This window comes from Polistes dominula, unplaced genomic scaffold (genome assembly GCF_049000335.1).
Source record: "Polistes dominula isolate Pdom_NZ unplaced genomic scaffold, Pdom_raw_medaka contig_49, whole genome shotgun sequence".
Lineage (NCBI taxonomy): Eukaryota > Metazoa > Arthropoda > Insecta > Hymenoptera > Vespidae > Polistes > Polistes dominula.
In genome coordinates, this window is record NW_028300914.1 from 1 (window position 1) to 15222 (window position 15222).

The following is a 15222-nucleotide window of genomic DNA, read 5'->3' on the forward strand; positions in this document are numbered from 1 at the left end:
CCCTGACGCAACCCTGACGCAACCCCTGACGCAACCCTGACGCAACCCTGACGCAACCCTGACGCAACCCTGACGCAACCCTGACGCAACCCTGACGCAACCCTGACGCAACCCTGACGCAACCCTGACGCAACCCTGACGCAACCCTGACGCAACCCTGACGCAACCCTGACGCAACCCTGACGCAACCCTGACGCAACCCTGACGCAACCCTGACGCAACCCTGACGCAACCCTGACGCAACCCTGACGCAACCCTGACGCAACCCTGACGCAACCCTGACGCAACCCTGACGCAACCCTGACGCAACCCTGACGCAACCCTGACGCAACCCTGACGCAACCCTGACGCAACCCTGACGCAACCCTGACGCAACCCTGACGCAACCCTGACGCAACCCTGACGCAACCCTGACGCAACCCTGACGCAACCCTGACGCAACCCTGACGCAACCCTGACGCAACCCTGACGCAACCCTGACGCAACCCCTGACGCAACCCTGACGCAACCCTGACGCAACCCTGACGCAACCCTGACGCAACCCTGACGCAACCCTGACGCAACCCTGACGCAACCCTGACGCAACCCTGACGCAACCCTGACGCAACCCTGACGCAACCCTGACGCAACCCTGACGCAACCCTGACGCAACCCTGACGCAACCCTGACGCAACCCTGACGCAACCCTGACGCAACCCTGACGCAACCCTGACGCAACCCTGACGCAACCCTGACGCAACCCTGACGCAACCCTGACGCAACCCTGACGCAACCCTGACGCAACCCTGACGCAACCCTGACGCAACCCTGACGCAACCCTGACGCAACCCTGACGCAACCCTGACGCAACCCTGACGCAACCCTGACGCAACCCTGACGCAACCCTGACGCAACCCTGACGCAACCCTGACGCAACCCTGACGCAACCCTGACGCAACCCTGACGCAACCCTGACGCAACCCTGACGCAACCCTGACGCAACCCTGACGCAACCCTGACGCAACCCTGACGCAACCCTGACGCAACCCTGACGCAACCCTGACGCAACCCTGACGCAACCCTGACGCAACCCTGACGCAACCCTGACGCAACCCTGACGCAACCCTGACGCAACCCTGACGCAACCCTGACGCAACCCTGACGCAACCCTGACGCAACCCTGACGCAACCCTGACGCAACCCTGACGCAACCCTGACGCAACCCTGACGCAACCCTGACGCAACCCTGACGCAACCCTGACGCAACCCTGACGCAACCCTGACGCAACCCTGACGCAACCCTGACGCAACCCTGACGCAACCCTGACGCAACCCTGACGCAACCCTGACGCAACCCTGACGCAACCCTGACGCAACCCTGACGCAACCCTGACGCAACCCTGACGCAACCCTGACGCAACCCTGACGCAACCCTGACGCAACCCTGACGCAACCCTGACGCAACCCTGACGCAACCCTGACGCAACCCTGACGCAACCCTGACGCAACCCTGACGCAACCCTGACGCAACCCTGACGCAACCCTGACGCAACCCTGACGCAACCCTGACGCAACCCTGACGCAACCCTGACGCAACCCTGACGCAACCCTGACGCAACCCTGACGCAACCCTGACGCAACCCTGACGCAACCCTGACGCAACCCTGACGCAACCCTGACGCAACCCTGACGCAACCCTGACGCAACCCTGACGCAACCCTGACGCAACCCTGACGCAACCCTGACGCAACCCTGACGCAACCCTGACGCAACCCTGACGCAACCCTGACGCAACCCTGACGCAACCCTGACGCAACCCTGACGCAACCCTGACGCAACCCTGACGCAACCCTGACGCAACCCTGACGCAACCCTGACGCAACCCTGACGCAACCCTGACGCAACCCTGACGCAACCCTGACGCAACCCTGACGCAACCCTGACGCAACCCTGACGCAACCCTGACGCAACCCTGACGCAACCCTGACGCAACCCTGACGCAACCCTGACGCAACCCTGACGCAACCCTGACGCAACCCTGACGCAACCCTGACGCAACCCTGACGCAACCCTGACGCAACCCTGACGCAACCCTGACGCAACCCTGACGCAACCCTGACGCAACCCTGACGCAACCCTGACGCAACCCTGACGCAACCCTGACGCAACCCTGACGCAACCCTGACGCAACCCTGACGCAACCCTGACGCAACCCTGACGCAACCCTGACGCAACCCTGACGCAACCCTGACGCAACCCTGACGCAACCCTGACGCAACCCTGACGCAACCCTGACGCAACCCTGACGCAACCCTGACGCAACCCTGACGCAACCCTGACGCAACCCTGACGCAACCCTGACGCAACCCTGACGCAACCCTGACGCAACCCTGACGCAACCCTGACGCAACCCTGACGCAACCCTGACGCAACCCTGACGCAACCCTGACGCAACCCTGACGCAACCCTGACGCAACCCTGACGCAACCCTGACGCAACCCTGACGCAACCCTGACGCAACCCTGACGCAACCCTGACGCAACCCTGACGCAACCCTGACGCAACCCTGACGCAACCCTGACGCAACCCTGACGCAACCCTGACGCAACCCTGACGCAACCCTGACGCAACCCTGACGCAACCCTGACGCAACCCTGACGCAACCCTGACGCAACCCTGACGCAACCCTGACGCAACCCTGACGCAACCCTGACGCAACCCTGACGCAACCCTGACGCAACCCTGACGCAACCCTGACGCAACCCTGACGCAACCCTGACGCAACCCTGACGCAACCCTGACGCAACCCTGACGCAACCCTGACGCAACCCTGACGCAACCCTGACGCAACCCTGACGCAACCCTGACGCAACCCTGACGCAACCCTGACGCAACCCTGACGCAACCCTGACGCAACCCTGACGCAACCCTGACGCAACCCTGACGCAACCCTGACGCAACCCTGACGCAACCCTGACGCAACCCTGACGCAACCCTGACGCAACCCCTGACGCAACCCTGACGCAACCCTGACGCAACCCTGACGCAACCCTGACGCAACCCTGACGCAACCCTGACGCAACCCTGACGCAACCCTGACGCAACCCTGACGCAACCCTGACGCAACCCTGACGCAACCCTGACGCAACCCTGACGCAACCCTGACGCAACCCTGACGCAACCCTGACGCAACCCTGACGCAACCCTGACGCAACCCTGACGCAACCCTGACGCAACCCTGACGCAACCCTGACGCAACCCTGACGCAACCCTGACGCAACCCTGACGCAACCCTGACGCAACCCTGACGCAACCCTGACGCAACCCTGACGCAACCCTGACGCAACCCTGACGCAACCCTGACGCAACCCTGACGCAACCCTGACGCAACCCTGACGCAACCCTGACGCAACCCTGACGCAACCCTGACGCAACCCTGACGCAACCCTGACGCAACCCTGACGCAACCCTGACGCAACCCTGACGCAACCCTGACGCAACCCTGACGCAACCCTGACGCAACCCTGACGCAACCCTGACGCAACCCTGACGCAACCCTGACGCAACCCTGACGCAACCCTGACGCAACCCTGACGCAACCCTGACGCAACCCTGACGCAACCCTGACGCAACCCTGACGCAACCCTGACGCAACCCTGACGCAACCCTGACGCAACCCTGACGCAACCCTGACGCAACCCTGACGCAACCCTGACGCAACCCTGACGCAACCCTGACGCAACCCTGACGCAACCCTGACGCAACCCTGACGCAACCCTGACGCAACCCTGACGCAACCCTGACGCAACCCTGACGCAACCCTGACGCAACCCTGACGCAACCCTGACGCAACCCTGACGCAACCCTGACGCAACCCTGACGCAACCCTGACGCAACCCTGACGCAACCCTGACGCAACCCTGACGCAACCCTGACGCAACCCTGACGCAACCCTGACGCAACCCTGACGCAACCCTGACGCAACCCTGACGCAACCCTAAAAAACATATACACAAACTCTGAAAAAAACCCAAAAAAAACATATACTCAAACTCTGAAAAAACCCAAAAAAACATATACACAAACTCTTAAAATACCCAAAAAAACATATACACAAACTCTGAAAAAACCAAAAAAAACATATACACAAACTTTTAAAATACCCAAAAAAACATATTCACAAACTCTGAAAAAACCCCTAAAAACCTATACACAAACTTTTAAAATACCCAAAAAAAAATATACACAAACTTTTAAAATACCCAAAAAAACATATACACAAACTCTTAAAAAACCACAAAAAAACAAATACACAAACTCTTAAAATACCCAAAAAAACATATACACAAACTCTGAAAAAACCAAAAAAAACATATACACAAACTTTTAAAATACCAAAAAAAACATATACACAAACTCTGAAAAAACCCAAAAAAACATATACACAAACTTTTAAAATACCCAAAAAAACATATACACAAACTCTGAAAAAACCCCTAAAAAAACAAACACACAAAGTCCTAATAAACCCAATAAAAAAAAAAAAAATAAATAAATAAATTGATACACACATACTGACTTAACCCTCGCGCGCGTGAATATTAACACGCACACACACATAATGAGTGAACCTTTGCGCGTGACCTTGACCCACATAATGAATGAAACTCGCGCGCGACCTTGCCCTGGATGTCCTTGACCTTCGATGACCTTGACCTGTAAAATCGGCTACAGGCACGGCCTCACGATTGATTGCCACCCCATTAACTAGAGACCAGGCCCCCTCTAATACTAGAAGACCCCCAATTTTCTTATTCTAATTCTTTACTACTACTACTACTATTATTTCATGCTTCTACTATTTCATACTTCTACTACTACTACTATTTCATGCTTCTACTACTACTACTACTATTTCAAGTTACTACTACATGCAACTACTACTACTACTCCTCATCATCCCATTTTCCAAAGGCTGTCATTCTCAGGAGCAAGCTGAATACATCGCTCAGGCCTAAGCGTGTATTGCAACCTGCTCCCGAGCGCAGCCACAGGAGTACTCTGCTTCTGCAGAGTCGGGGTCGCACCCCGATGCGTTGAAATCCACGCGCTTTGCACCTCCCTTTATACTAAATCGGCAAGCCCAACGCTACCGAGTTCAAGACGCCATCTCGTAATTATATATGCAAATGAACTGTACAGCTGACATACATCAAGTTGTAATGGCTTCTCCCTCTTGTCAATCTCGCATGACATCCATTACTTTACTTTAAAGAAAACATTGCCTTTTATTTTTTTTTATTCTATCTTATTATATACACAAGTGCAAATATTCTTGTTGATGTTGTTGTTTAAAATCTTTTATAAACTAATGTGCAGTGGTCGTCTATTTATTGTAATATAGTTAAATCTATTATGTGCAATGATTTATTTCTTCTTAAAGTAACATAACCACCACATGTGCCAATTTTATCTTTCTAACGTGATATAGCCTCTTAAAAAAATTAATAATTTTCAATATACGTTATTACACATATATCTACAAGTAAAGTGGTATTTTTCTTATGCTAACATATCCATACTTAGTGAAATGATTTGCTATTTTAATTACATATAACCTCTCTCTCAAGTGCAATGGTTTTCTATTTAACTTTTTACATAACCTTTAGTGCAATGGTTATTAAATTAACACGTTCCGTTCATTATATGTACAACTCACGTTGTTATTACATAATTATTTAATATTCTAAAAGGTTTATGTTTATAATAAATTCAATTCTCTATTAAAATGTTCATGCATTAAAAAAAATTCCTTATACGACAAAAAACACATAAATTTGTTTCATAATTAAATTTTACAAATATTAATAATGACATATAATGGTTGATTTCATTAAAGGAAAATTTCAATGGCTTGGATGATAGGATAGGTAACAAAAAAAGAAATAAAATTTGACACGAAACGTGGTAATCCAAAGTAACCTCAAGTGTGCAATGGTATACTTTGTAAGTCGACAAGTAACCTTCTTTAAAGTGCAATGGTATACTTTTCCTGTCGACCTGTCCACCTGTACAGTGCAATAATATTCTTTTTACATTTACATAATAATAGTAAGTACAATGATATTCTTCTTAAGTTAACATAATAATACTAATAATAATAGTAAGTACAATGGTTTTCTTTTGTAGATCACAAACACAAATCCAATGGTTTTCTTCTTAAGCAGATATCTAACACCAAGTTAAATGGATTTCTTATTAAGGAAATATCAAACGTCAAGTCCAATGGTTTTTTTTCTTCACAAGATATCAAACATCAGGTCCAATGGGTTTCTTCTTAAGGTGATTTGGTGATCACTGCAAAAAAAGAGAAGAGAATAAGAAAAGAATTATTATAAATAAAAACAATATTATTCACTTAATTATGAATCACTGTATGAAATTTTGTTAATTAAATACTTTACACTTTACTACACAATACTTTACACAAAAGCACAATGTGACAGCAGGTAGCCATCTTGAATTTGTCCTAGAGATGTGTTTTCTTTCGTCGTCTAGATGGCGATACATATTCTCTCTACCAGTCGGTAACTAAAGTAAAAATTTATGTAAACTTATACAAAAATTAATTACATTATATTAATTCACGTTTTATATGACAAAAATAAATGTATATTAAACAATATTATAATACTTCCTTCTTTAAACAACATCCTATTTCCATTATAAAATACATGATGGTATTTCTACAAAAAAAAACACAAATGAATTCATACAAATATATACATTTTTATGCTCTTAGTCTATTCCCAATAAAATAAGTGTACATTAATAAATTTAGTACATATAGTAAGAACTGCAAACATTAGAATGTAATTAATCATTTCTTTTCTTAATTTGTGATAACTAGGAAACATTTTTTCTATCTAATATTCTTTTCATAAAATATTACTACTCTATATATGGTTTGCTTCTAGTGCAAGTATAAACAGTGACATAACCACAACTGCAATGATTTTCTATTTCAATTAACATAACTTCAAATTCAATGCTATTCTAAACTTTCTATTTCAAAAATATTTCATTAATATGCTAAAATGTATATATGTTAATAATAAATTCAATTGTCTACTAAAATATTTCTATTAAAATGTTCATGCATTATAAATAAAAAAAAAAATACCTTATACGACAAAAAAACATATAAGTTTCTTAACTTGTAACATTTACAATAATTAATACTTACATGTAATGGTTGATTTTATTAAAGGAAAATTAAATGGCTTGGATGATAGGATAGGTGATAAAAAAGAAATAAAATTTGACACAAAACGTGGTAATCCAAAGTAACCTAAAGTGTGCAATGGTATACTTTGTAAGTCGACAAGTAACCTTTAAAGTGCAATGGTATACTTTTCCTGTCGACCTGTCCACCTGTACAGTGCAATAATATTCTTTTTACATTTACATAATAATAGTAAGTACAATGATATTCCTTTTAACTTAACATAATAATAATAATAATAAGTACAATGGTTTTCTATTTTAGATCACAAACACAAATCCAATGGTTTTCTTCTTAAACATTGATATCTAACATCAAGTCCAATGGTTTTTTTTTCTTTACAAGATATCACACATCAAGTCCAATGGTTTTTTTTTCTTCACAAGATATCACACATCAAGTCCAATGGTTTTTTTTCTTCACAAGATATCACACATCAAGTCCAATGGTTTTCTTCTTAAGCTGAATTGCCGAGCACTAATCACTAAAAAAAAAGAATAGAATATGAACTGAATTATTATTGTAAATAAAAACAATATTATTCACTTAATTAAAGCATCACTATTGAATTTTTGTTAATTAAATACTTAACTTTATTGCACGTGGCAGTACACGACACGGCAGGCGGCCATCTTGATTGTGTCCAAGCGCGATGTATTTTCTTTCGTCTAGATGAAGAAACATATTGTACTTGTCGGTAAGTGAATTAAATATTTCCATCATTTGATGATAAACGCATAATTTTACCAGTCGGTACAAAGAAGTAATAGCTAGTACCGCTGCTAGATGGCGATACATATTCTCTTTACCAGTCGGTGATAAAAGACTAATTTCCTAATAAACATTTTTATTAATTGATTAAAAAGTTAATAAAATCCCAATCATTTATACTATATGATAACAAAATAAATGTATTTTTATGGTATTATAATATTTACCTCTTTACATATTTTTGTCTAGATTAGTTTTTAATAATAGCATCTGCATATTCTTTTTCCATAATAATAGTAATGAAATGAAATTCCCTGCAAAAGAAGATATTTATTAACAAATACATCAATTTTTCTTATCAGCCATTAAAAAAAAGTATTATCTTCTATTACCGTGTGTACGTAAAACTTGATAAAAAGTTTTGACTTGAATTGAATGTCGGTAATATAATAATGTATTTGCCACGTGTGTTATCCATATATCTTGTGATGATAACTAAGATATACATTTCTTCTCGTATTCTTTTGATAAAATATTACACAATATGTACATATTGTTTTCTCGCAATGCAAGTATAATAAGAACACAGAGTGCATTAAACTGGAATTGCGTGCAGCAGAATTAAAGTGATGGTTAAAAAAACCCTCATGACTGTATGTGATATTTGGTTATGGATGGAGTCATAGGATTGCGTGGAAAGTTGAAGTGATGGTTTAAAAATCCCTCATGATCGTGTGGAGTCTCTCCTTTTGAATGGTGTCATTGCTGTGCGTGGAGAGTTGGTGTGATGGAATTGCATGTAAAGTTATTTTGCTAAGAAAAGGGACAGAAATGTTTAGATAATGCATAAAGTTAAGAGACAAACTAATCCACACATATATTTTAATAATTAGTAAAATTTCGTATAACAAAATACATATAGATTTACCTTAGTAGTAACTAATATTTGTTAAAATCAATTGATATAATGAGAACATCCTGAATTCATCTATATATACTCGGATTTAATAAAGAAAATTATTTTCCTTTGGTTATGACGTAATACTATTGTACCACACACCAATACATCCCATTTGTAAGTATTTTCATTCAGAATTGGCAATCACTAATCACTAAAAAGAGAAGAGAATATGAAAAGAATTATTCTAAATACAAAATATTATTCTTTTGATTATGATTGCATCACTATTGCATTTCTTTAATTAAATATTTAATAGTGCACGTGGTAGTACACGACACGGCAGCCATCTTGATTTTTTCCTCAGCAATGTGTTGCCCGCGAAAATTCAAATAATAAGAAATGTTTTTTTATCATTAATCCGTAACCACAAAATTAATAATAATTATAATAATAGTACTTTTATTATCTGAAACAATATTTATTTTGCAAGTGTGTTTATGTAATCTTTTAAAAATAATTCATAAATATGTCACTTTTTTTGTTGTTCAGTTAATAAAAGTCGATTACTGTAACATGAATTACTACTACTACATATAATTGTACATGCATCGAAATATTTTGTTATATAATAATTAATTTTTCATGAAATTATACTCTTATGGTCACGTAAGAGAATTGAAATATGTATGTGTATATATAGAGTATATATTAATGATGATGCTGCTGATGATGATGATGATGTAACATAAAAGACACAGTCGAGGCAAATTCCTTTCTGATTTTACATTTTCTTTGATCCAATTAATCACCCCGTTCATTTATATAAAATTATATGTCGATACAGTCGACGATGATAAGTCGCAGCACAACAGTTTATACAAGAAATCCTTTTTTGTGTATGTGCATGTGTATTATTGTGGGGTGCAAAATAGACATATAAGTGTTTAATATAATAATGTTAGTTGCAGTATTGTTGGATTCTTCTTATCAATCTTGATAATAATGAGTAGGCATTTCTAGTCAAATTATTTACCTATCCTGTTAAATGAATCAGTTTATCAATCAGTTTGATATAGGTTTGTTTTTTACAAATGCAAGATTGCAATGCTTACCTTTTGACAAATTCTTCTCTTGATTATTCTTTGTTAGTGCACCTACATTCTATTTACCATATATTATAGAATAAAACTCTTGTTCGGATGACATAATCAATACAAATCTTCTAATCGTTAGCCGTAAGAAAATGAAACATATATCCATTGATCCAATGGTGTAATGGACTCCTCTTCTCTTGGGTATAACGTTCTTGGATTGGAATTTAAAATATAGATCTGCATGCTGATCTGATCTAAAAATATTTTAAAAAGTTGTTTATATATGTACCAAAATAAGTTTGAACAGGGAGAAAATGTTTAGATAATGCATAAAGTTAAAAGACAAAATAATCCATATATTTTAATAATTAGTAGAATTTCGTATAACAAAATATATACTTTACTTACTAGTATTTGTTATAATAATTTAATAAAAAGAACGTCTGGAATTCATCTGTATTCTCGGATTTAATTAAGAAAATTATTTTTCTTAAGGTATGACATAACACTGTCCCACAGCAATACATCCAATTTAATTATTTTCATCCAGAATTGGCGATCACTAAAGAAAGAATTTGAAACAAATTATTATAAATAAAAAATATTATTCACTTGATTATTGCATCACTCTATGGATTTTTTTAATTAAATACTTTACATTACACATAGCTTGTATTTATGGTATTTAAAGTACTTTGACAGGTAGCCATCTTGATTTTATCCTAGTGATGTTTTATCTTATGTCTAGATGGCGAAACATATTCTACTAATCGGTGAGACATAGTAACATTTACTTCCGCTAGATGGCAGCCTAAATTTACTAGTCGGTACAGTGAAGTAATATCTAGTACCGATAGGTGGCGATACACATTTTACCAGTCGGTAATAAAATATAGTTAACGCACACACTATATGTTTTTATTAATTGATTGAAAATAAATGCAACCCACAAATCAATTGTTACATGATAAAAGTAAGTTTATTTTAATAGTATTATAATATTTACCTCTTCTTTTAACAAAATTATTATATTTGCCTCCAACATATTATTGTCTAGATTATTTTTAGTCAGAACAGCTGCATTCTATTCGCATAATAATTCACATGGATTTATTTGCAAGGAAGATATTAATTTATATAAATACATACATTTTTCTTGTCAGTCAAAGAACAATAATATCTTCGATTATCGTTTATAAACCTGGTAAAAGATTTTGTACAAGAATAGAGTTTTCTAATATAATGCATTTGCCTTTTGTTTTCTTAATTTGTGATAACTAAGATGCATTCCTTCTACTAATCTTCTGATAGAATATTGCTGCATATGGTTTCTTCCAAATGTAAGTATAATAAGAACAGTTCATTTAAAAATCTTTCATAGTTGCAGTATTGTTGGATTCTTCTTATCAATCTTGATAATAATGAGTAGACACTTGTAGTCAAATTATTTACCTCCCTTGTGGAATGAATCAATTTATCAATCAGTTTAATATAGGTTTGTTTTTTATTACCCCACGAACTTTTCAGAAATACTCTACCATACGAACTTTTTAGAAATACCCTACCCTACGAACATTTCAGAAATACAAACCCTACGAACTGTATTTCTGTATAGTATTTCTGAAAAGTTCGTGGGGTAGGGTATTTCTGAAAAGTCCATAGCGTGGGTATTCTTGGAAAGTTAGTAGGGTGGGTCACGGTTGCTTGACCCTTAAAGCAATATTGCACAATATTATACTATTTTCTGTCTTAGGTACGCAACCAAATTGAAGACAGTCATCTGAAAAACCAGAGAAATATATTCATATGAAAATTTTTGAAGTGAAAACTTTTTTAGAATGGGTGTAATTTGGAAAAATGTAACGGTAATTGTAAAAAATGAAGCGGTAGGCCGCTGCGTAACGGAACGGTAGGAGGCTATGAAACGAAAGCGATACTAAATAAGAGGAGAAAAAGAGACAAACATATAGGATTGAGCCTGCGAGAGAATGAGACAGAATATAGCTCTACAGTTTTTCCTATTCTCTGGCTTTGATTCGTGGTCCTCACTCCTGGCTACTAAGTTGTGTGTTTGTGTCAAAACAAAGGCAAGCTCTATTCGTGGCGTAATGTTGTTACGTCAGAGCGTCGATATGGTAACCATCAACGGTTTTTTACATACAACTAAATCATACTTTGCCCGTTACAAAAATGTGTGTGTGTGTGTGTGGCGAAGGACAAGAGCAAGTTTGTTGTATGACGTCACGTTACTACGTAAGAGCGTTACGAGTGAGTGAAAACAAAGCAAGCTGGTTGCCGAGAGAGTTCTTGTTTACGAGAGAGAAAGAGGGAAAGGGAGAACGATACGTGCGATAAAGAAGTGTGATTACTGATTAAGCGATAGAATTAAGTTGAATTTGAGGGATATTAAACGAGCGATTTTGAGAGTGAATAAGCGTGAAAGTGTGCAGTGAGTGACGATACAATACGAGCAGTTTAGCGTTTTAGTTTAATAGCGATTCGTTACGTGCGGTTTAGTGTCTAAGAGTTTTCAAGAAGCAGCGGAGGGAGTTCATCTAATTATTGCGTGTGAATTGTTTTAAACGGATTGTAATTTATTAACTTGTTAAATAAAAGGTGTTTGTTTTCTATTTTTTTTCGAGTGGTACCGGCTACGCAAAGAATTCAGATATCCTTAGCCGGATACGTAATAAGTGTTTTCCTTACACTGTTAACTGAATGCACCTAGTATAATATCGGAAAATAGTCTTCCTTTAAATTTAACTTTATACTGAGACATTGTTTTCTATGCAAATACTTTTATACTATGTTTTATATATGAATTTCTGAGTGTGGAACAAGCATATATATGTGGGTGTTGAAAGGCGTTAAAGAAAAAGAGAAATAATGATTGCTTTATTAGAATGCGTGCGTCTAGCGTGAGGACTGTTATGTGTGCGTGTGTATGTGTAGGAAAGAAAGAGATAAGGAATGGTTGCTTTGTCAGAATGCGTGCGTCTAGCGTGAGGATGACTGAACGAGAGGCGACCACCGTTCGTTTTTTGTCGTCGAGCTACTGTTGTGTGTGTTTTGTGTATACACGTGTGGCGAAGCAAGCATAAGCTTGTTGTATGACGTCACGATAGCCGAGGGTGGGAGTAGAAGCATCCGGTTTGTTATAATTGTGTGAGTGCGTGAGTGAGTGTGACAGAGCGCTTGACAAAGGAAAGCTCAGCGCGTCGCAGAGTGTTGCTTCCATCAGAGCAAGGTTCAGCGCGTTGCAAGATGTTATCAGCTTGTTAAAGTTCAAGCTCGGTGCGTGGCAGGATGTTGTTTACGTCAGAACATTGTTCTGCGCGTGGCGTGATGTCGTTATGTCGGAGCGTTGCTAAGCAGCTCATACAAAGGCAACCTCGGCGCAGCGTTGCTAAGCAGCGAAAACGTATGCAAACTTGGCGTATAAGGGGAGGGAGCGCGAGCACGTGTCAGGGAGAAAGAGTGATAGAGCGATACGTGCGATTTTGTATTCCTTTTGAATATTTAACAATTATTTTAATATTATATTAAATATTTTTGTTTACAATACAGGAAAATGTAACTCTCGAAATTACCACTGCTCAAGAGCTATATAATAATTACATTAGAATGAAAACAATTTTAAAATAAAAATATTATAGATAATAAGTCTTATAATTTTAGACATTTTAATTTCCTTTTCTTTTACATTCATTTCCTTTTCATTCTATATTTATTTATTTTTCTATTAAATGTTTGAAGTTCGATCTTAATTTTAGTTAAACAAAATCTTATGATCTTTCTGATGTGTATTAAGAGTAAAAAGGTTTCGTTTACCTAAAAGAAACCATTAGCGATAACATTCAAGATAAAGCGATGCCAGCGATAAAAGACTGCTGCTTCCGAAGAGAGTCTGACCTTTTCCAATTTTTAGCCCCACCTCCAGTGATATTGGTGGCCAATAAAATTCATATGTTCTCTGTTCCTCTGCAAAAGAACGTAGCTTATTTTTAAAACATTACATTAAACAGAGTACAGTATAGTGACATCTATGCTCAGTCAACGTTTATGTTCAAGTGATCTTGGAACCTTTTTGTGGGTCTAGTGACATCTATGAATGGTCAAAGGGACTGTGTCTTTGATACAATTTACACAGTCAACGTCAACGGAAAATTGATTTTAAATATAAAAGATTGAATATAGACCAAGAGGTGCTATAATAAAATTTGCAAATATTTAAAAAGTAGAATGAATTAGACTGTTTTGTAAAAAGGCTCGAATGAAAAAATTTCTCACTTATGGCACCGCACGAATGAATAACAGCATTCGTTTCCGTTGTAACATTATATCCTATAGGGCTTTCATCATGAAGATGATTTTGAAAAATTACTTTTAACATTGCGAAATGCACGAATAATTTGAAGAAAAGTCAAAGAGAAATCGAAATTGTTAAGTGTCCCTATAGCTTAGTCGTTGCAATCGTTTGAAAAGAGTAAAGACGATCGTGATGAAGAATAATAAGAAGAAAAAGTACCAAGTCGTTCTGGTGTAATTCGAGTTCGAGGAGCATAGAGGTAGGAGAGGAATTGCAAGGGAACTCGAAGCAAGATCAGTTAGAGAAGTCGAAGAGGAGAGAGAGAATAACAGGCAGCAGTATCTTTTCGCGCGTCGTACAGACCCTACGTGCTTTTATTAAGTGTACCTGAGTTGATTTCTCCAAAGGACTCGTATCCTTTTTTTTAGTTTAAAATAATATTCTTAAGCTAAACAATTTTCTTTCTTTGTTTACATAGAACATTTTTCATTTATCAAAATAACTACTAGTGAAATTGTTAATTTGTTTTTTTGTTTTTTTTTTGTTTTTTTTTTGTTTTACAATATTATTATGATATTGCATACAAAATATGCAGAATAATACTTGTAAGATTACGCGATGGAATTTTATATGTCAGAAAAATTGTTAAATTTCCCTAATATAGTAATTGACAAATTACTTTTGAATTTGTCGATAAAGGAGAAAAGGAGAAAATAATAAGTCTGTATGAAGATTTGACGTATATGGAAAACGTTTGATGTTTAAAACGAAGTGGAGGTTCCAATGTTTTCAGTTACTTTAAACGTATAAAGTCGTGCATCACAAAGGATTCAGTTTAAATTTCCAATCAAGTCGAGTCGGTAACGTTTTTGCTTCGAGTTGTGTCGCTCAGATAAGGAGCAAGAAAAAGTAAAGGAAGAAGAAGGGGTGAAGAAGAAAAAGA

General features: G+C 39.5%; 3 long non-coding RNA genes across 11 annotated transcripts; 2 read left to right on the top strand and 1 right to left on the bottom strand.

The window, feature by feature from the left end:
- Window positions 1–5158: 5158 nt before the first annotated feature.
- LOC149033267 (uncharacterized) lies at window positions 5159–6664 on the top strand. Of its 4 annotated transcripts, none has more exons than XR_016175797.1 (3): window positions 5188–5732; window positions 5879–6259; window positions 6300–6664. It is a non-coding gene; the product is annotated as an uncharacterized LOC149033267 (long non-coding RNA). The 4 variants fall into 4 exon arrangements; XR_016175799.1 differs by having other exon boundaries at window positions 5200–5732; window positions 5879–6090; window positions 6169–6664; XR_016175795.1 differs by having other exon boundaries at window positions 5159–5732; window positions 5879–6664.
- LOC149033268 (uncharacterized) lies at window positions 5958–10773 on the bottom strand. 6 transcript variants are annotated; one of them, XR_016175791.1, is made up of 9 exons: window positions 10629–10773; window positions 10379–10532; window positions 9989–10224; window positions 8368–9914; window positions 8203–8289; window positions 8012–8098; window positions 7857–7932; window positions 7226–7748; window positions 5958–6725 (listed from the first exon to the last, which is right to left on the bottom strand). It is a non-coding gene; the product is annotated as an uncharacterized LOC149033268 (long non-coding RNA). The 6 variants fall into 6 exon arrangements; XR_016175792.1 differs by having other exon boundaries at window positions 5958–6570; window positions 7226–7932; XR_016175789.1 differs by having other exon boundaries at window positions 7226–7932.
- A 578-nt stretch (window positions 10774–11351) lies between these two features.
- On the top strand, window positions 11352–13633 carry LOC107069379 (uncharacterized). The gene is made up of 2 exons (XR_016175800.1): window positions 11352–11465; window positions 11724–13633. It is a non-coding gene; the product is annotated as an uncharacterized LOC107069379 (long non-coding RNA).
- Window positions 13634–15222: the final 1589 nt, after the last annotated feature.